At 43.7% G+C, this 23599-nt stretch overlaps 1 protein-coding gene across 6 annotated transcripts in view; it reads right to left on the reverse strand.

Annotated features, from left to right (window-relative positions):
- The window catches only part of LOC128699070 (uncharacterized), a gene marked incomplete at its 3' end in the record, with an annotated part of 618513 nt that extends 595833 nt beyond the window's left edge, over positions 1–22680 (reverse strand). For 2 of the 6 annotated variants that reach the window (XM_070096568.1, XM_070096573.1), the window contains 2 exon segments: positions 21799–22046; positions 22506–22614. 6 annotated transcript variants of the gene reach the window in all.
- Between the last annotated feature and the right edge of the window lie 919 nt (positions 22681–23599).

A 23599-nucleotide genomic window follows, 5' to 3' on the forward strand; every position in this document is an offset into this window, starting at 1 on the left:
CTGATCATATTTATTCTTGCAGCTGTTTCAGATTATGTACACCACAACTAAACCAATACCAACAGACACCAGCGAAGAAGCGGGGGCCAGGAGCTTCGACTCGACCCCTGCAACTACAAATAAGTATGTACCCATATACAGTCACCCACCCACCCAGCCTCAGACACACACGTACGCACGCGCGCACACACAAAACTGGCAACTAACACATGGGTCTGAACAACGTATTAGGAAAGTCAGGCAGACCTGACGCACTTGACAGGGACCCCAACAAAACCTTTACTTAAGAGGTAGGAGACACCGCCAATGGCACCAGGACCATCACCACCAGGACCAGCCCACCAACACTATCCCACACCCACCACCCAATCACCATTACCACAACTAACACCATAACCACCACCAACAGTAGCATTAGCACCATAACCACCAGCACAATCATCATCATTCCGTCCACAGCTCACCACCACCTCTCACCAACACACCACCACCCACAACTCATTACCACCCCTTCACCAACCAATACCCACACTACTAACTTCCCATACAACAGTCAACACCACTCGCCCACCACCACCAATAATAACAATCAGTACCCACACTACCACTTGGAATACCACCTTCAAAATAAGTGATACCAAGCCAATTATTACACTCTTCAAGTCATTCGTTCTCTGGCTGGAATATTGCTGTGAGGAAACTGGACAGATACCTAAAGTCACAGTGCCCGATCAGCCGGGCTGTGGTTCGTACGTTGGATTGGTTGATCAGGCTCTGATCTACCGGGAGGCCAGGTCATGGACTGGGCAGCGTGGGTGTTGACACTGGGAATGACCTCCAGGCGGATATTAAAGACTTACTTGGAGGGAGTTCTGGGGACAGCGCTCCAGTGGCACGGTCCATGACCAGGCCTCATGGTGGATCAGGGCCTTATGAACCAAGCTGTTACTAGTGGCCACACGCAATCCAGCGTACGAACCTATAGCCCGGCTGGTCAGGCAATGACTATAAATATCTGTCCAGTTCCCTCTTGAAAACAGAAGTCTATTGGTAATCCCCCTTAAAATGGGAGACTGTTGAACAGTGTTTTCTCTCAGTGTTCTCACGGAACGCTTGCTTTTCATTGGGGAGACGCTACACCCCTTCAAGGCAGGCGAAACTGCTGATCAAGAGCCTGTCGTCTGCAACTCCATCCTTGAAGGGTAAGAAGCGGCAGCCTGGCACCCGTCTGGGTCGACGGGAAGGGGGAGAGGGGGAGAAGGGAGGTGGGGCAGGTTGACGCCCGGGCAACACACTTAACCAGACGCAATTGAGGGAGGTATTTCCCGTCTCCCTCTATCCTTCTCCACACTCAATCTATCCTTCCTCCTATTCCCTCTATCTTCAAACTCTCTATCCATCCTACCCGTCGACTACATCATTTGAGGTGTTAAGTAGCTCAATGTATGGGAGATTTTCTGAAACAAGTCATTTACCTTTCGTTGCCTGATGACTGTATTTCATTGTTTTTGCTCGATTAAGACCATGGACTAGTCATTGTGCTGGGGACTGTTGGTTGGTCCTGATATCTGTGGCTCCGACGAGCCTGCCACTGGCTGTTTTCAGTCCAGCATGACTCCTGGGTGCTGATACATTCTTCCGCTCCTTTGACACTTTTTCTCTTCCAAGTATTAAAAATCTCTGCTCTGGATTGTCATCATTTTCACACTGTTTAATGTGTCTTTATACGCCTCGTTTCCTTGCTGTGGAATGCCTGACAAGTTTGCATCAAAACACTGTCCCTCTTACGCAACTACAGCACATTTGCAATTCCTGGAATGATGTGCCTTTATTCCGCGGATGGATGGTCGTATTGACAAGTTCCATTTCTTTTTCTACTTGATCTATATCTGCAAATGCCCCAGGCGTAGTGCAGGCACACTCTGATTTTCAATTTGCTGCAATTTATGGCGGCTCGGCTGGAGATTATTTCGTCTTCAGTAGTTGCAACTGATTCAGTTGCTCCTGAATTTGTAACAGAATCTCTAACGGAATTTGTACCAGGACTGTAGACCGAGAGGATGCTGTACTGTGCTCCTGTACTTCTTTCCCCAAAATGTAATATTTCTGCTGAATCTGCTGTCATACCCAAGCTGCCTGCTGAGCTCCGTGTAGGATTTTGAGAACTAACAACAACTCTCTTACTCTGTGGGAGTCAACCGTTGGACTTAATGCCTCTCATTATCCATATATTTTACCCTCCTATTCTTTTTGCAGAAAAAAACCCCGTTACTTGGAGGTTACCTGGAGGTTATTCCGGTTATCAACGCCCCCGCGGCCCGGTCCATGACCAGGCCTCCCGATGGATCAGGGCCTGATCAACTAGGCTGTTACTGCTGGCCGCACGCAGTCCAACGTACGAGCCACAGCCCGGCTGATCCGGCACTGACTTTAGGTATCTGTCCAGCTCTCTCTTGAAGGCAGCCAGGGGTTTATTGGCAATTCCCCTAATGCTTGATGGGAGGCTGTTGAACAGTCTTGGGCCCCGGACACTTATGGTGTTTTCCCTTAGTGTACCAATGGCGCCCCTACTTTTTATTGGGGGCATTTTGCATCGCCTGCCCAGTCTTTTACTTTCGTAGGGAGTGATTTCTGTGTGCAGATTTGGGACCATTCCTCCCAGGATTTTCCAAGTGTAGATTATGATATATCTCTCCCTCCTGCGTTCCAACGAGTACAAGTCAAGTGCTTCCCAGCGTTCCCAGTAGTTAAGGTGCTTGACAGAACTTATACGTGCAGTAAAGGATCTCTGTACACTCTCTAGATCTGCGATTTCACCTGCTTTGAATGGTGATGTTAATGTACAGCAGTATTCCAGCCTAGAGAGAACAAGTGATTTGAAAAGGATCATCATTGGCTTGGCATCTCTCGTTTTGAAAGTTCCCATTATCCATCCTATCATTTTCTTTGCACGTGCGATCGTGGCACTGTTGTGATCCTTGAAAGTGAGATCCTCAGACATTACTACTCCCAGGTCCCTTACATTATTTTTCCGCTCTATTGTATGACCAGAGTCTGTAGTATACTCTGTTCTAGTTATTATCTCCTCCAGTTTTCCATAACGGAGTAGTTGGAATTTGTCCTCATTGAACATCATATTGTTTACCGTTGCCCACTGGAAAACTTTGTTTATATCTTCTTGGAGGTTAACCGGGTACTCAGCAGATGAGAGCCTCGTGCAGATCCAATATCATCCGCAAAGGATGATACGGTGCTGTGATGTATATCTCTGTCTATGTCTGATATGAGGATGAGGAATAAGATGGGGGCGAGTACTGTGCCTTGTGGAACAGAGCTCTTCAATATGGCAGCCTCCGATTTAACTCTGTTGACCACTACTCTTTGTGTTCGATTTGTTAGGAAGTTGAAGATCCATCTCCCCACTTTCCCAGTTATTCCTTTAGCACGTATTTTATGGGCTATTACGCCATGATCGCATTTGTCAAATGCTTTTGCAAAGTCTGTGTATATTACATCTGCATTCTGATTTTCTTCCAGTGCATCCAAGGCCATATCATAGTGATCCAGTAGTTGTGAGAGGCAGGAGCGACCTGCCCTGAACCCATGTTGCCCTGGATTGTGCAGATTTTGGGAATCCAGGTGATTTGCAATCCTGCTTCTTAGCACTCTTTCAAAGATTTTTATGATGTGGGACGTCAGAGCTATTGGTCTATAGTTCTTAGCTAATGCTTTGCTGCCACCTTTATGGAGTGGGGCTATATCCGTCGTTTTAAGTGACTGGGGAATTTCACCCATGTCCAAGCTCCTCCTCCATAGTGTACTTAGGGCACGCGAGAGGGGTTTCTTGCAGTTCTTAATGAGTCTGGGCCCGGGGCTGAGTGCATAGGCATGTTGTCAATGGCTTTTTCGAAATCTATCGGAGTTAGGGTAATGTCGGAAATCTGGCATACATTTATGGAGTTTTGAGGCTCATTCATGAAGTAATCATTTGGGTCGTCGATCCTCAGACCGATTAGTGGTTCACTAAACACAGAGTCGTACTGGGATTTCAATATTTCGCTCATTTCCTTGTTGTCATCTGTGTAAGTCCCATCCTGTCTGAGTAAGGGCCCGATACTAGATGTGGTATTTGCCTTGTTTTTGGCATATGAAAAGAAATATTTTGAATTTCTTTCAATTTCACTAATAGCTTTAAACTCCTCCTGTCTCTCCTGGTTCCTGTAAGAGTCATTTAACTTAAGTTCGATAGTTTCCACTTCCCTGGTCAGCGCCTCCTTTCGTGTATCAGTTATTCTAGCACTCCTGAGGAGCTCAGTGACTCTTCGTCGTTTTCAATACTCAGTCTCATTACTCTCCTAAAACCCGCTTAAAGTTACATATAATTATCACATATCTAGAAACACCTCTTGAGATTTTCATCATTCCTGTTAACACCATTTATTGGCAAACATGAGAAATGTATGAAAAATAACAGAAATCGTAGGTAAAACTGTTCTGCATATATTCCACATTTTTGTATGCCATTCAAACACTATCCTATAAATTTCTTGAAGATTATGAATTTAGACTTTTTTGGAAATCACTGGCGCCCCTGGCCTATTGTGGGGGGACGGGCACTGATATTTACAAGGCGACGACTTACCTGGAGGTTATCTGGAGGTTATTCCGGGGATCAACACCCCCGCGGCCCGGTCCATGACCAGGCCTCCCGATGGATCAGGGCCTGATCAACTAGGCTGTTACTGCTGGCCGCACGCAGTCCAACGTACGAGCCACAGCCCGGCTGATCCGGCACTGACTTTAGGTATCTGTCCAGCTCTCTCTTGAAGGCAGCCAGGGGTTTATTGGCAATTCCCCTAATGCTTGATGGGAGGCTGTTGAACAGTTTTGGGCCCCGGACACTTTTGGTGTTTTATCTTAGTGTACCAATGGCGCCCCTACTTTTTATTGGCGGCATTTTGCATCGCCTGCCCAGTCTTTTACTTTCGCTTCCCGCTTCCCATAAACCTTTATTAGTGGTCACTGCAAGCAGCTAACTTGGCAATTACCTACCTGCGCTATCGTTTTATTGTCGCTTTGCCAAATAATTTTATTATTGTTAGTTTCCACTACAACTGGTACTGGATATACAATTTAACCTAAAAGCCATTTGAGGTAGCAAATCATTTGTATCCCTCCTCCCACTCCATCTCTCCCTCCTCCAACTTTCACTTTCTATTCCTACCACTACCTTTCTCTATTCCTCCTCCAGCTTGATGTTACTCCAGGAGTTAGCCACATATAACCTGGCTGCCGTCTATCTGCGACCTTTTGACCTGCGAAGAGTCAGCTTGTGACCCGTGAACAAGACGCAGCCCATATCTGGTCTCTGACCCAGATGCTGCCTGCACGTAATGTAATACATGGATGTTGCCTATACATAACACATAGATGTGCCAGCAAGTAACAAAATGCTATTTGGAAGACAATATGGATGTTGCCTGCACATAACATATGGATGCTGTCTGCACGTAACAGCATATGGATGACACACCCACGTAATACAAGGATGCTGCCTGCACATAACATCTGGATAACGTCTAAAGGAAGTAGGTTGGTAGACAGCAACCAACTAGGAAGCTGCTACCGTCTTAATAAACGAGTATGAAATGGAAACCTATTTCTTTTTTCATTCTAGCAGGACTGCTGAGCTTTTCTTTTTGTCCCTTGAACACGTAAGATACCTGTAGTATACCAGACCTCTAGGTGGATCAGGGCCTGATTAACCAGGCTGTTACTTCTGGCAGCACACAAACCGATGCACGAACCACAGCCAACCAGCGGTCTGTTGGTAATCCACCTTATGTATGCTGGGAGGCAGCTGAACAATGACAGGTAAATCTTACAGACTTCTACTGGCATTCAAAATACACACACCTTTACTTTCCTATGTGCTCTTAAATGGCTCTTAATTTTGCAATATTTCCTTTTCCTAGTAGGCCTGAGTTCCGAAATCTTTCTACTCCCGGAGCCCGGCCTTGTGCCAAGTGCTAAAAAGCAGCTTCTGGTCCTTGACCAGGTGTCTGAGTACATTCTCTCTCCCTCCCTCCCAACCTACCATTCAAACGGCATTCCCCCACCTCTCCCGTCTCCCCAGAATATTCTCCCCACTCTCCCGCTCTGTTCCCCCTCTATACAATCCACTCTTACCTCCCTTTGTTTCCTCCCTCCCAACCTTCCCCCAATATTCCCCCCACCCCCTCCCATTTATTGTTCCTTCCCTCCACTCCTCTTCCCAACGTTTAACATGATCCACAGCGTGCTGCTGCACTAATCTATATAATAATCACAGTGGGAACACCCACAGGGTGCAGCCACCTTACTCCACATGATAGTTACACAGTGGGAACACCCGCTACCTATGTTTCCCTGTCATATTCCATCACAGTGTAAATTTTGTTCATGAAAATCTGCCAGTATGAGCTGGGAGACTTCAGTAAAGCGATAAGGATATCGTCAAACATTCCACTATGGCTTCAGCAGCTATAAGGACCGATGGAGGAAAACTAAAGAAATTTACACGAAGGAGAAATGTGTTAATGCGGAAAATGGAAGAGAGAAAGAGCAGGCCAGAGAGAGGGAGAGAGAGAGGATGGGGAGAGATAACACACCCCTGCCTCCCCACTACTCTCCCTGGTGGCATCAGTACAACTCTTGTTATCGCGGTACATTACAATAAAGCTTGTAATATAAATGCTGGGGTCCGGCTTGTTATTAATCACCTATTCAAGCTGTACCAACACCTGCACATAACGAGCTCAAGTCAATTTGCCAGAGGCAATTACGCAGTTCCGCTCACAGCCAAACAACCCTCGCACCTCCCCCCCGTCCCGAGAAAAAGCACACACGAACATAGTACTAAATTGATGGCTTTTCAGTCCTTAATAATGATGGCGTATGGAAGGATCTTGATCCAAGAAACTGCAGCTGCATTATACTTCCAAGGCGATGTATGATCCCCAACGATTTTAGAGCTTCAATGTTAACACTAATATTTTTTTGTTTCTGATTATATATAAATATATATATATATATATATATATATATATATATATATATATATATATATATATATATATATATAAAAAGTGAATGTTTTCAGATACTTGGGAGTTGACGTGTCGGCGGATGGATTTATGAAGGATGAGGTTAATCATAGAATTGATGAGGGAAAAAAGATGAGTGGTGCGCTGAGGTATATGTGGAGTCAAAAAACGTTATCTATGGAGGCAAAGAAGGGAATGTATGAAAGTATAGTAGTACCAACACTCTTATATGGGTGTGAAGCTTGGGTGGTAAATGCAGCAGCGAGGAGATGGTTGGAGGCAGTGGGGATGTCCTGTTTAAGGGCAATGTGTGGTGTAAATATTATGCAGAAAATTCGGAGTGTGGAAATTAGGAAAAGGTGTGGAGTTAGTAAAAGTATTAGTCAGAGGGCAGAAGAGGGGTTGTTAAGGTGGTTGGGTCATTTACAGAGAATGGATCAAAGTAGAATGACATGGAAAGCATATAAATCTATAGGGTTACCTGGAGGTTATTCCGGGGATCAACGCCCCCGCGGCCCGGTCCATGACCAGGCCTCCCGATGGATCAGGGCCTGATCAACTAGGCTGTTACTGCTGGCCGCACGCAGTCCAACGTACGAGCCACAGCCCGGCTGATCCGGCACTGACTTTAGGTATCTGTCCAGCTCTCTCTTGAAGGCAGCCAGGGGTTTATTAGCAATTCCCCTAATGCTTGATGGGAGGCTGTTGAACAGTTTTGGGCCCCGGACACTTATGGTGTTTTCTCTTAGTGTACCAATGGCGCCCCTACTTTTTATTGGGGGAATTTTGCATCGCCTGCCCAGTCTTTTACTTTCGTAGGGAGTGATTTCTGTGTGCAGATTTGGGACCATTCCTTCCAAGATTTTCCAAGTGTAGATTATGATATATCTCTCCCTCCTGCGTTCCAACGAGTACAAGTCAAGTGCTTCCAACCGTTCCCAGTAGTTAAGGTGCTTGACAGAACTTATACGTGCAGTAAAGGATCTCTGTACACTCTCTAGATCTGCGATTTCAATGAAATGGAGATGTTGAGAGTCAGGTATGTCCTGTCTAAGAGACAATGTGTTGAAAAAGGAATCAGGGCTTGGAACGTTGGAAAGTCTGATTAATCAATATCATTTCTGAGTGCGAAGTGGTTGTTGGGGGGTCTGTCAAAGTGAAGATCAGTAGACATGACTACTAGTAATCTATAGGAGCATTATTGTCGCCTCAAGGTTGTAGAGCGGAGTCAGAGGTTTTGTTCAGGTTTGTACTCTCCAGCACTTTCATAGCGTGAGATGAGTGATGGAATTTGTCCTCTGTTGGGGGAACATAAAATTTAGTGGGATTCACTGGAAACGGTCATTTTTATAGTCGCTTGAGGTGAAATGAAGTACAAGGCACTTTAAGGAGGGGTTCGGAAAGTTTGGAGAGGGATAGGTTTTTTTGTGTGTCAAAGTGTTGATTCAGCACTCCTGTTAATAAGAACAGTGATAATGTTGTGAGTTAGTGAGTGAAAGGTAGTTGAAGTGAAAAAAGATGAAAGGATTTTTGTTTTGGAGGATTTTTCTTTCTTTGTTTGGATCACACCCTGCAACATGATGTGGAGTGTGTTGAAAATGTTGAAATATAAGTATGTTCTTTAGTCATCTATAGTAATGATTAATATATATATATATATATATATATATATATATATATATATATATATTACACAATTTTGCGTGTAACAAAAGCCCGTTAAATGTTTTGCACTCTGGCAGGATAGTTAGTCCTCTCACACGAACATGAAAGATGACAGCTACATCATGCAGGCTTCTACATACATTGGGTCTATCTACTTGAAGAGTAGGTAGTACATATATGTAATACCTCTAACTGGTTTCGAGAGTATCTCTACCCCTGTGTACTTCATTTAGACCGCATCTGCAAATCTTCCGTAATCTTGTCTTATGGTTCAGTAGTTGTGGCAAGCATGATCTTCGTCTTTTAGTCATGCTGGTTCGTGTTATGCATGTATACTTGTAGACAAAATTTGTATATCTACAATCTGGCGTGATGTGTGATGTCAGTGTTACCTTTGATATACTTATGACAGGTTCTGAGAGTTTTCCTATTCCAGCAGCCCGACCCTGGGCCAGGCTTATCTCGTGGTTGCCTGGCCAATCAGGCTGTTGCTGTTGGCGGCCAACTGGCATGCATATCTGTCGCATGTCCATCTCTGCGATGTATTTACTGTCACATCTATACGTAAATACTGTTGTATTTATCATTAACTCACCTTGTACGTACTTCTGACAATCATCCGAATACATTTGCTCCTGTGAGGTGCCCACTGATGTAACTCATTTTCATTTATTTTCAAACCCTGAATGTTTATTCCTGTAATGTTTTCCTTGTAATTTAGGAGGTCGGGTTTAGGACCAGGCCGCGGGGGCGACTATCTAGGGTCTGGGACCAGGCCGCGGGGGCGATTATCTCGGGTCTGGGACCAGGTCGCGGGGGCGATCTTCTCGGGAACTTTCACTGTCTTTCCACTCTTCCTCATTCATTCTCACACCCGTAATTCTTACACATTTCTCCTTGCTTCTTGATATGCTATTACGCCATGATCGCATTTGTCAAATGCTTTTGCAAAGTCTGTGTATATTGCAGATGCAATATACACAGACTTTGCAAAAGCATTTGACAAATGCGATCATGGCGTAATAGCCCATAAAATACGTGCTAAAGGAATAACTGGGAAAGTGGGGAGATGGATCTTCAACTTCCTAACAAATCGAACACAAAGAGTAGTGGTCAACAGAGTTAAATCGGAGGCTGCCATAGTGAAGAGCTCTGTTCCACAAGGCACAGTACTCGCCCCCATCTTATTCCTTATCCTCATATCAGACATAAACAGAGATATACACCACAGCACCGTATCATCCTTTGCGGATGATACTAGGATCTGCATGAGGCTGTCATCTGCTGAGGACGCGGTTAACCTCCAAGAAGATATAAACAAAGTTTTCCAGTGGGCAACGGTAAACAATATGATGTTCAATGAGGACAAATTCCAACTACTAGGTTATGGAAAACTGGAGGAGATAATAACTAGAACAGAGTATACTACTGACTCCGGCCATACAATAGAGCGGAAAAATAATGTAAGGGACCTGGGAGTAGTAATGTCTGAGGATCTCACTTTCAAGGATCACAACAGTGCCACGATCGCACGTGCAAAGAAAATGATAGGATGGATAATGAGAACTTTCAAAACGAGAGATGCCAAGCCCATGATGATCCTTTTCAAATCACTTGTTCTCTCTAGGCTGGAATACTGCTATACACTAACATCTCCATACAAAGCAGGTGAAATAGCAGATCTAGAGAGTGTACAGAGATCCTTTACTGCACGTATAAGTTCTGTCAAGCACCTTAACTACTGGGAACGCTTGGAAGCACTTGACTTGTACTCGTTGGAACGCAGGAGGGAGAGATATATCATAATCTACACTTGGAAAATCTTGGAAGGAATGGTCCCAAATCTGCACACAGAAATCACTCCCTACGAAAGTAAAAGACTGGGCAGGCGATGCAAAATGCCGCCAATAAAAAGTAGGGGCGCCATTGGTACACTAAGAGAAAACACCATAAGTGTCCAGGGCCCAAAACTGTTCAACAGCCTCCCATCAAGCATTAGGGGAATTGCCAATAAACCCCTGGCTGCCTTCAAGAGAGAGCTGGACAGATACCTAAAGTCAGTGCCGGATCAGCCGGGCTGTGGCTCGTACGTCGGACTGCGTGCGGCCAGCAGTAACAGCCTAGTTGATCAGGCCCTGATCCATCGGGAGGCCTGGTCATGGACCGGGCCGCGGGGGCGTTGATCCCCGGAATAACCTCCAGGTATGCTGCCAATTTCCATCTCTTCCACCCCATTCCATCCCCCTCTCTCCCCCCCTATTCCTCCCTCCCTTGTTTCTACCCACTTTTTCCCACTCCCTTTCGTCTCCTCCCTCCCGGTATTACACGATCTTGCCTTCCCTCCTCCCTCTATTTCTTTCCTTTTCAAATAAGACTTTTTCATTATTTTATTTATACTAATTCCAGAGGGTCATCAGAGATAATCCTAGGAAGCCAAGAAGTATGACTTATTTTAAGTAGGTCCTATTTCCCAAGATGCTACCCACAACAGTCCGCTAACACCCAGGTACTTACTGCCAGGTGAACTGGGATCATCCTTAATACTCATCTGTCCTCTTCAGAGCACTTTCATATTCCCCTTCCCTCTTTCTTCCTTTGTATTCTCAACTTACCCCCCCCCCCTTCATTTTCCCCAGCCACTCCTTTAACACCAGCTTCCCCCAAACCCCCTTACAGACACGGAAAATTCATGTTAAGGGATGTTCTAAGAGGTCCCCGGCGGAATATTCATACCCAGGGAGAAGCACTGAAATTCAGGGACAAACCCATTACGCATTCTCAAACACCCAGCCACAGTTCTTTGCCATTTACAGGCGGTGGTTGGGCTGTGGGATTTTTTCTTGATATAATTTATCGTTCTTTGTATCACAAATGTAAGATGGAAATGCTGTCCAGGCGGCACCTCGGTAAATATTAACTAACTCCAATAATGTTATTCACAGAGTTATATTTCGGGTTGGACTGTAATTTAGGTCCTGGCCCAGCCTATGAGGCAGACTGAGCTCTCGAGTCGTAATTCTTGTCACAGCTATTTTTGATACATCGACTCCAGGCTAAGGACTGATTACCTCAAACTCCTCTTCCTCCAAGATTCTTCTTTGTAATGGACTGAAAAAGCCACTGGCTGGCGAAACGTTTCCTCGGTTAAGATTCCTAAATGTTGCACAAGTGTCTTCATTCTTCAAGTCCCACTCTGTATCAGATTCATCATTCTTTAATCCCTGACATTTCCCCAACACCCTAATGTTCACTTCACTTACAACCCCATCTATATGTTAAAATAACCACGGCGACATCATGCATCCCAGCCTAAAGCCTGAGCATTACTATCAGCATAAAAACTCTTTACTGCTTTTAGAAGCTTATATATTCCATATATCTGCAACATCTGCCACACTGTTCCCATCACATGCCTTTTCTGAATCCGTAAATGCGACAGTTCTTGGGATCTGAGTGCCAGGGGAGTCACCGAGAGCTGAGGCCAGGAGCAAAGTCCCCTCGACCCCGGCATACAAATAGGTGAGCGCGCACAGCCAAAAATACACACACATACATATATACATACATACATACACACCCACACCAAGCTCAAAATACGACCTTTTAAGAGATTAGCGCTCATCGCCAAATACCCGGAGTCGTGAGGAGATTGATAGCTAAGCCAGACAGATGGTGCATTTACAGCAATTTGACCAGTTGTCGTTAATGCCGTGCGTCAGTTGTGAGGCATTAAGAGCCCGTCGATACCTTTAGAAGGGTCAAACGAGGCCATTTATCAAGGGATCTTACGGTGGTCGAGCTGTCTCCAGCGCTGTAAATTAGTCGAATTAGTAAAATGCTAATAATCAAAGGTCACAATAGGTCCTGGAGTCTTCAACTGTCACAGGTCACCAGTTACAGGTCAACAAGTCAGAAGTCACCATCACGAGAGGTTACCCACTGTCACAGAAGTCATCAAAGTTAGTAGAGGAAAGTAACTATAGGGAAAGTCATTAACAGTCAGAGATCATCAACCTTTTCAAAAAAGGCAATTTCAACTTTCCTCCCCCTCGCCCTTCCTCTCCATCTCATCCCTTTCTTACACTTCCATTTCCACTCACCCTTCATTGCTCTTCATTCTTAATTAATTTCCGCAATTGCTCGTTCATTCTTAATTTATTCCCTTTCCTTGTTGTGTGCCTTCCATCTTCAATTATCACCCTCCTTTTATCTACCTTTAAACGAGCTCCTCTTCCCACTGAGGTGAGTCAAGTTAACATTGCTATGTGACCAACACATAATAAGGAGTTAATGCATTTAGTTGATCAAATCAAACTAGATGCAATGTGGTCAGCCTTACGGTCACTCTTGTCCTCTTATTGAGAAATATATAGAGAGAGCATAATAACATATGTGATATGTCAGGGTAGCTTATTAATGAAAATAACATGCCAGGCATTTGAAGAAAATATGCAAAATTAAGGAAAAAAAATCACATCCAACACCGGGCCTTGCTCAAACAAGATACAACTTAAACGGATGAAAGCAAAGAAAGTGTAATATTGAAGTCTCTATATGCCTCTTGTGTTCAATGAATCAGATTAAAGGATGACAATCGGAACTAATTCTTCATGAACATTTCCAAAGTTTCTGACGTAACACTAACCCCACTTGACTACGAAAACGCCATTACATGTCCATGCGCTCTGCCTCAGACCAAGACTCGTAGAACTCCGTGTTTACGAGCCTTAAATATTTTATTGTCATCCCACAGCCATTAAAAAACAGATATAGCCCTACACGACAGAAATCTCGGTAAAGCAATACCAAAGAAATATAGACCAATAGCACTGACATCCCTCATAAAAATCTCCTGCAAGTGTTTTAAGGACCAAGATCACCAATCACGTCGATTCATAAGTGCACAATCCAGGGCACCGTGGATTTAGAACAGGTCACTCTTGACTCTTGCAACTACTCGACTACTATGACATGGTCTTAGATGCACTAGAAGACAAACAAGATGCTGGTGTAGTATACACAGCAAAAGCCAACGACAAGTGTGACCATGGTGTAAAAGTACACAGAATGAGTGCAAAAAGGAATAACAAATACATTTTTAATTTTTTAACAAATAGAATGCAAAGATTAATAGTAAACAGAGCTAAGTCAGATGTCCTTTTCCTCATCTTTATCCATACTATATCTTTTGCTGACCTGGTAACCGCCATACCTACCTGGAGGGTATTCTGGGGATCAACGCCCCCGCGGCCCGGCCCAAGACCTGGCCTCCCTGTGGATCAGGGCCTGATCAACGAGGCTGTTACTGCTGTACAGGCTAATCCGGTACTGACTTTAGGTATCTGTTCAGCTCCCTCTTGAAGACAACCAGGGGTCTACTGGTAATTCCCCTTATGGCTGGTGGGAGGCTGTTGAATAGTCTTGGACCCCGGAAAATTATTGTTTTCTCTTAGTGCACTAATGGCGCCCCTACTTTTCATTGTAGGTATGCTGCATCGCAGCCCAGTCGCAAACCGTTCAAGTCTTTTCCTGCTACCTGTGGTCCAATGCATGTACCACAAACCGACTGATCAGGAACTGTTTTGATAAATTTGTAGAGTCCCCTCCAAGAGAGAGAGAGAGAGAGAGAGAGAGAGAGAGAGAGAGAGAGAGAGAGAGAGAGAGAGAGAGAGAGAGAGAGAGAGAGAGAGAGAGAGAGAGAGAGAGAGACACTGAGACTGTTGGTAATCTGACCCATGTTTTCGGGGGAACTGATACCCGAAACCATTCCAATATTCTTCAGGTTCACCAACAGTCCCAAAACATTCTTATCCCAATAAAGTCTTAAACCGGCTGAGAGTCTTCCCACTCCCCCCCTTCCTCATCGTTTCCCCTCTCATACTCGCCCTTCCCTACGCGGAACACTATACAGATCTTCACACAACCCCCTCCCCCTCTCTTTTCCCTTACTCCCCAATCTCCCTTCCCTCTGGTAACACCAAACACAACCCTCCCATAAAATATTATATCCCTAGACCACCAGGGGACACCTCACAGACCCCTCAAAACTACGTATAGTCCCTATCCACCTCCCCCAATACCCCACCCAAAATTACCATAATATACATCCCTATCACCCCTCCTTCCACCTCCCTTCACCATACCTTCCTCCTACCCGTGTCCATAGCAGTAAAGATAGGCACCTGTGTGTTAGTCAGCTGTTGTGGGTCGTATCCAAGGAAAAACTTTGTAAAAAAAACTCCAGCCCAGCTGGAATATTAAATCCACTCTCGCTTAAACAATTCCAGTCCTTCTGGAATGTTAATCTAGTATTGTGCAAGAAAACTCCCCCCCCCCCTCTCCTCTCTCTCACTGATGGACCAAACACAATCATATTACAAACTTAACGATAAAAAACGAGAAAAACAATGGCGTAACAGTACACAGAACCCAAAAAACACAGCAGTACCTCAAGACTTAGTCACACAAAAAAGGTGGCCCTCCACCTGCAGGATATATGAAGGACGTACACGGAGGATACAACACCCTCGCGGGCCGATCTCAGACCAGACCAACTGGTGAATCAAGACCTGATCAACCAGGCTGTTACCAATGGCCGCATGCAGTCCAAGATACGAACCACAGCCCACCTGGTTAAGAACTAAGTTCAGGCACCAGTTCCCTCTTGAAGACAACCATAAGTTTGTTGGTAATTTTCCTTACGTACGGAGGAAGGGGCGATGAAGAATCAGGGACCGCTGACACTCAAGTTCTCTTAATGTACTCGTCGCGCCCCTGCTTTTTATTGGAGGTAATTTGCGCCGTCTGGCAGGTCTCTCGCTCTCGTACCAAGTGATTCCGGTGTGCAGGCTTGGGGCCAGTCCCTCCTGGATTTTCCAGGTGTAAAGTATGATGTACCCTTCTCTCCTGTTCTCCAAATAGAATGGTGTGTTTCTGTCGTGGGGAAATGTGTGCACCCCTGGGCAGGCAGCTCTGCCCACACTTGTCTCACACCTAACAAAGCAGCCGTTATTCCAGTTTACCAAGGTGAGTGGGGACACCGACACTCTAATCCGTGAAGCCATTTTCCTTCCTGCCAGATGTGAACAGATCATTTACGCTATTTTTGTCACTATCAGTTAACTATGCATAACTATAGGTAAATGCAAGTTAATCTATCCTGTCTATAACCAACCTATGGTAACATATCCTAAGCTAACCTACTTAACACCCTCTCAAACTAGATTTTTAAATAAAAATATTAATGCTTCGGCAATAGATCAAGCAAAAATGCATATGCGGCAATGAGCACAAGAACACACCATCCTATTTGGAGAACAAATTGAACAAGAACAGTTTAAATCTTTGCAAGTGTCCTTCAACCAGACCAGCCTCATCCGGACGTTTATTGTAGACATTTATGGCTTGTTGCCGGACCTTCTTCTAGTCTATCAGATGATCTCGTTCCAGTTTTTTACGTGTTTCAATTGTTATGTTGCTTGGCCTCTCCGCGTCCGCACACGAATGCGATCTGAGGCGTTTTCGGACATATTTATAAAAAATAGCAAGAGTACAGTACGCATATAAAGGAATAGATATGTTATGTAGAAACAGAAATTCCCATTCTTTTCAATAAAACTTTGGTCACTTCGTGTAGAGTAAACCTGTATAATACAAGAAGTTTCGCTCTGTGGAGAGATTTATCGAGTCAGGAAAAAGCTCTATACAAAGCTTTACGTCGTCAATATTAAAGTTTTACTCAAACTCCAATCACACAATAGAGCGGAAAAGTAATGTGAAGGACCTGGCTGTGGTAATGTCAGAGGATCTCACCTTGAAGGATCACAACAATGCCACCATCACATCTGCTAGGAAACTGATAGGATGGATAATGAGAACATTCAAGACAAGAGATGCTAAGCCAATGATGATACTTTTTAAATCACTTATTCTCTCTAGTCTGAAATACTGCTGAACATGAACATCCCCATTTAAGGCAGGTGAAATTGCAGAACTAGACAATGTATAGAGAACCTTCACTGCACGTTTAAGTTCCATCAAACACCTTAACTACTGGGAGCGCCTGGAAGCACTTGACTTGTACTCACTAGAGCGCAGGCGAGAGAGATATATCGTAATCTACACCTGGAAGATTCTGGAGGGACTGGTCCCTAATATGCACACTGCAATCACTCCATACGAAAGCAAAAGACTTTGTAGGCGATGCAACATACCCCCAGTGAAAAGTAGGGGCGCCACTGGTACACTAAGAGAAAACGCAATAAGTGTCCGAGGCCCAAGACTGTTCAACAGCCTCCCACCAGCAATAAGGGGCATTACGGGAAGACCTCTGGTTGTCTTCAAGGGGGAGCTGGACAGATACCTAAAGACGATACCGGATCAGCCGGGCTGTGGTTCGTACGTTGGATTGCGTGCGGCCAGCAGTAACAACCTCGTTGATCAGGCCCTGATCCACCGGGAGGCCTGGTCGTGGACCGGGCCGCGGCGGGCGTTGATCCCTGGAATGCCCTCCAGGTAGCCAGGTAACACTAAGAGTCATCAGAACTGAAGGCATACCTGTTATCCAACCTTGAAAACTCAGGGCTTTAGTGTATCCTAACGTTCTCGTGCTACCATCCACAACAGGGATACTGGGTCCCCAATTACCTAGCCACTACTGTCCACAGGGTGGAAATGATGTGCCCAGTTAACTAGCCACTACCGTCTACAGGATGGATATGTGATGCTCAATGAACTAGCCACTACCGTCCACAGGATGGAAATGAGGTGCTCAGTTAACTAGCCACTACCGTCCATAGGACGGATATGGGGTGCCTAATTAACTAGCCACTACCGTCCATAGGACGGATATGGGGTGCCTATTTAACTAGCCACTACCATCCGCAAGATGAATATGGGATGCTCAATAAACTAGCCACTACTTTCCACAGGATGGATATGGGGTGAACAAAGTTGCCACTACTGTCCACAAGACAGATATAGGGTGCATACTTAACTCAAGGCGCAAAATCTAAATCTAAAGCAGATGTAAACCAAGTGTTTTCGTATATCAATTATCTGCAAATATCTGATGATGGTTCGGGATCATCGACCCTGCGACCCGGTCTCAGCCATGCCTCCCAAATTGCAAAGTAATGAGAACTATTAGGAACCACCCAGGAAAACAAAGTTCTTACTGAGTGTAAAAGAGTTTGTAAGATTTACCGTCTAGCTTGCATGTTCATGAGACGGAAAGAAACTACCAGGATGCCTGTCAGAGTTGAAAATATTAAACAGGCTTCCTTTTCACACTCTTATTAAAGGAGCAAGAACATTCTAAGATGGTAGATGCAATGTAAATAATGATCTCTATTATGCAAATAGAATAAGGCAATTATAACTGAAAGATCCATACACGCATACAAACCTTGTAGCTCAATGGTAAAAGTACTGGACCTGTTATATGGAAGTCCACGGTTCGATCCCCCGTGTACTCTGTTTATTCGTATATATGTCATGCTGAATAAGCCGAACCTGCGAGTTTGGCTTAACCCTTTCTTCCGAATATGAAGAGCGAAATTTTGCTTATGCAATACCTGTTAAAATCTATCTGAACATAAAGAAAAAATACCCTCGACTGATTTTAATATTAAAAAAAATCAACGGATTTATAATGATTTAAATGTTGAAGACAGAGTAAAACAACTGAAGCTAAATCATGTTTATAAAATTGCTCACAAACAATGTCCAGAATATCTTGCTGTCAGTTTTGTCAAGGTTGGGAACCAAAGCAATCATAGTACTAGGGGGAGAGAGCACAACTTTGTAGTACCCACAGTCAGTGGCCAGGCTTCAAACACCTTTTATTGTACAGCAATAAAGGAATGGAACAGACTACCCGCACATGTCAAAGCCAGTCATAGCGTGAACCAGTTCAAGAAGAGTGCCAAAAGGTGTCTGATGAATGTAGCTACAGAAAGGGAGGGGAATGATTTTCTATTTTTTAGCTAACATACGTGTAAATTTTACCTTATTCCTTGTAATGACCCTCGTATTGTAGATAGTCTTAATGACCTTGGTGTAGCAGATAGTCTTTTTAGTATGATAATAAGATGTTATCTTCATTGTAGAATAATAAGAAAATATTATAACCTTTATACTATAATAATAAGTAAGGACCCCAATGGAAATAAGTCACTCTGTCTGACTTTTTGGGTTATCCTAGGTTCCCTACACATATGCTGCTATGTATGATAATTCTATGTAACTGTATTTGTGTTTACCTGAATAAACTTACTTACTTACTTACTTACTTATATATATATATATATATATATATATATATATATATATATATATATATATATACAGCAGAATTTGGTTAAAATTTTACATTAGATTTGGTGAGGTTTCTACGTTAAGTTTGGGACCAAATTGTTTTTTTTATACCATATTCAATGAAAAAAAATATATATTAATCGATATAAGTAAATTTAGGAAAGTTAATTTTTAAGAGAAGTTCGGCCTAATTGACCAATTCGGCTTATCAGATACACATTCTCTCTCACTCCAGAACAGGATTCGAACCTGGACACTCTGCATCGAAGTACATAGTACTTCAGCCAGGCCGAAACTAGACTATTTCCCAAACCCCGGAGCAACAGGCTTGTGGAAAGTCATTTCATCATATCCTGCCATGTGTATTGAACTTCTAGCGAGATTTAAGGTGATACCATTATGAACAAAGGACCTATACATGCTCTCTTCCAATCCCTAGGTACCTGCCCCTCTTGCATACATTTACCAAATAAACCAACCATTCCAAAACCATTACCCCCACCTACTTTTAACATTTCTGTCTCTATCCCATCAATCCCAGCTGGTTTACCCCCTTTCATTCTAACCACTGCCTCACGCACCTCCCCCACACTCAACTGGCTCTTCCTCTCTCCTACAAGATGTTATACCTCCCTGCCCAATGCACAAAATCACAAATTCCATATCTTTATCAACATTTAACAATTCTTCAAACTACCAATCCACCCTATATCATATTTTGTTTACTTATCCTTTTTTTTTTTTCTTAAATTATGTATTACTAATTCCCAAGTCCCTTTATATATATATATATATATATATATATATATATATATATATATATATATATATATATATATATATATATATATATATATATATATAGAGAGAGAGAGAGAGAGAGAGAGAGAGAGAGAGAGAGGTACCACCTCTGGAACTGTGCTGGGGACCCTCATCCTCAGGAAAGAATAAACTTACTTCAGGGAAAACTCAAGGTTCTCCCCAGAGCTGTTTGAATATTTTCTCCTACCACTACCTATATTCTATACTCTAAGTAGGCTTTATTTAAAAATAAAATACATTGACAAAAATACAATAGAGTAAAATAACATATATAAGATCTCAGAGCTATATTTCTAATATTTCGTCCAGCTCCCCGGCGGTGGGCCGCGTGCCCAGAATGTTGCAGGCATTTTCCCTCTGGATCGGAACACTGAGTCTCTGAAAGAGGAAGCTGGCCGCTCTGTGATCCTTGGTATTACGTCTTGCTGAGTCAATAAAACATCTAAGTTAATGGGAACGCCTCAAAGCATTCGGCTCTCTGAAAAGGAAAGAAGATACCTGACAAAATATATATGAACGATATTTGAGAGCTTGATCTCACACTTGCACAATTCTGTAATAACTTACTGGATTGAAAGATATGGGGAAAAAAGTTGAATAATCTAAGTGCAGAAGAGCATTTGGAGACCATGGGTACAATTAGAGAACAATGTCACCTGTTTATTTGGGTACAAGTATATACAAGTATAGTTACACAGAATCAGGCGACCAAAATTATCGCACAACACATTTCTAAATTACCTAGGATAACTAAAAATAGTTAGGCTAGACCGCTGCTTGCTTCAGGTGCCGGATCACCTGGGTTGTGATGGGTATATGGATGGGACCGAGGACCGGTAGAACAAACAACCTGTTTAACAAGAGTCAACAGAATAGCCTCAGACAGGGCTACGAGGGTAGAAGAGTCCTCGAAATAGGCGACAGGTAAGTTACTACAACCTGGACAATTACGAAGTGTTTTATCAAAGATGTTATGTTAAAGTGTTACAAAAAAAGTAAGATTATGATGCTATAAATAAGATAGCACAGGTAGGATATTAATTGTTATAGATAAGTTACAATTAAAATACTAATAGTTACGGGCAAATTACAAATAATTACAGATATATTATTAAAGAGCTACAGGTAGGTTAGGTAAGATTTGTCAGGAAACATGACAAGTGTTTCCTGACGCGGGTTTTAGTCAGATGACCCGCTGTTGGAGCTTTTGTTCATATGACCGAGGCCTTCAGCTGGCTTACCGGTACACCCCTTTAAAAATTATGGTCAATTATAACCATTGAGTTATCAGTTACAGGTAAACTGAAAAAAAAAACATTTGTTACAGTCAAATTACAAAATATGCAACACACATTTTAGTCAGTGACAAAAAGCACACTACGTACTTAGCATCATCCAGCCACCAGCCACCATCCAAGGCAGCACTGCACAAACCCACCCACCCACCATAGCACTGCACTCACCTGTTGAAGCACCAGACTCCGTGGAGACAAGGGGAGAGGAGGAGGAAGGGGTCTGGGGCGTCTCTCCCCCAACCCCAACACACAAACACACCCCCTCCGCCCTCCCTCCCTCCCTTTGCAGTAGTAGCTCGCTAGCTCCCGGCGGTGCTAGAGGTGTTATACACCCTCAAGAGAAATAAGTCTTTCCTGACGCGGATCGTGACAAATATTTCAGTTTGAAGGATTGGCTGAGGGAAGGACCCGCTGCAGTATTTCTCCATTCTTATGTCCTTATGTTATGCTGATCCGCTCAGTGTCTAAACCTCCACTGGCTTTCCACACTATGTAGGGCAAAGCTCTAAATCCATGGGGATTATGCGGAGTTTTCAAAGCCATTAAAAAAATAATTGTATATCTATTAATTCATCTACTTATATTTACTAACCCCGGTCAAAAAAGTAACTTACCTTCAAATAAAGACAGAGAAAGTTTCTTCAAAGATGGTCATTCATCTTCCAAGCTTATGACTGTCTTTTCATTTTCTTTCTGTATTAGAGATAAGGCACTATCTTCAGGTCAACATCTAAGGTTCTTATAACTGTTATGGTTATGTCAACACCACTCTTTTGAATGATAATGAATTTTTCTACCCTGCTGTAATTTTCTAGTCAGCGTAATTCAAATCAATTACACTTCGAAGTTAAATTATTACTTTCTATAACGAAAACAATTATCACTTCAGTACAATAAAACGCCATTTGGATAACATACAGATGTAAGACAACACTTCACAAAGCAACTAATTTAACACAAAACATTAATTGAACACGAAAGCACTAACTGAACACTATCAAAGCATTAAATGAACATTAACACATTACAACATAACACTTTGCAAGAGAAAGGTATCAAGACTATGATCACTCGAGAAACACCACCACTATATCTTTACTAAACAGTCACCATCACCACCACTGTACACGAATCATGTCAACACTACTCGTCAAACAGCGTTCCTTCCTTCAAGTTTCAAGGAAAGAGAGGTGTTGTTGGTAAGGTGTGATGTTGACACAACATCAGAGACCAGAGCACGCGTTCAACAGTAGCTGATGGACAAATTCTGCCAGTTAATGCACAGTAGCACACGAGGAAAGTAGCTAGCAGGAGACCTCACAGTGGAAGTAGAAGCTATGTGAAGAGAGGGCCTGACGACCGTGTAGCTAACACTACTAGCGTCTGGGGAAGCAGACAGCAGAGGCGAGCAAGCTCCCTCACGGACACTCACACAGATACTAGTCACCACACCACCAAACAGGTCAGTACTGACGTGTACACGCTCGCTCGCTGCCTCACACACACACACACACACACACCACACATACACGCACGAACACCAACCCTCGTGGACCTCCCCTTACTCACCCCCACCCATCACCCAACAACACCCCTCCCAAGGCCATGACACTCCCCTGCCGAACCAAGGGCTCCCTACCAACCTCCCCACTTGCTGCCTGACCCGTTCTTGTACACACTAGCGTTGCCGTTTCTCTTTTCTCCTACCTCCTCCTTCTCCTAATTAATTCCTTTTCACCAATACCCGCATCCTATTCTTCCTCCTGCACATACCTTTCTTGCTCCTACTTCCCCTCCCTGCCAACACATCTCTCTTCTCACTCTCCCCTCTCTCACACTTATCTTTCCCATTAACATCTCCCTATCATTGTTTCTGTCTTTTCTTACACCTCCCCTCTTTCCCCAACTCTTTTACTTCCTCTTACCTTCTTTTATTCCTCTTCCTACACCCCCTCTTCCCCACGATCCTCAACTCATTTCCTCCTCCCACAAGATCACCTTCCCCAACAAACGCCTTCCCCGACAACCACCTCAACAACCACATCCTCAACCACATCCTCAACAATCATCTCTCCCCATCAACCATCTTTCTCAACATCCACCACTCCCAACAACCATCTCTCTCAACATCCAACACCCCCAACAACCATCTCTTTCAACATCCAACAACAATCTCTCTCAACATCCACCACCCCCCAACAACCATCTCTCTCAACATCCACCACCCCCAACAACCATCTTTCTCAGCATCCAACAACCATCTCTCTCAACATCCAACAATCATCTCTTAACATCCACCACCCCCAACAACCATCTTTCTCAAAATCCACCACCCCCAATAACCATCTCTCTCAACATCCACCACTCCCAATAACCATCTCTCAACATCCACTGCCCCTGGATGATCAGACCCTG

Source organism: Cherax quadricarinatus, chromosome 54 (assembly GCF_038502225.1).
Source record: "Cherax quadricarinatus isolate ZL_2023a chromosome 54, ASM3850222v1, whole genome shotgun sequence".
NCBI classification, from domain to species: Eukaryota; Metazoa; Arthropoda; class Malacostraca; order Decapoda; family Parastacidae; genus Cherax; species Cherax quadricarinatus.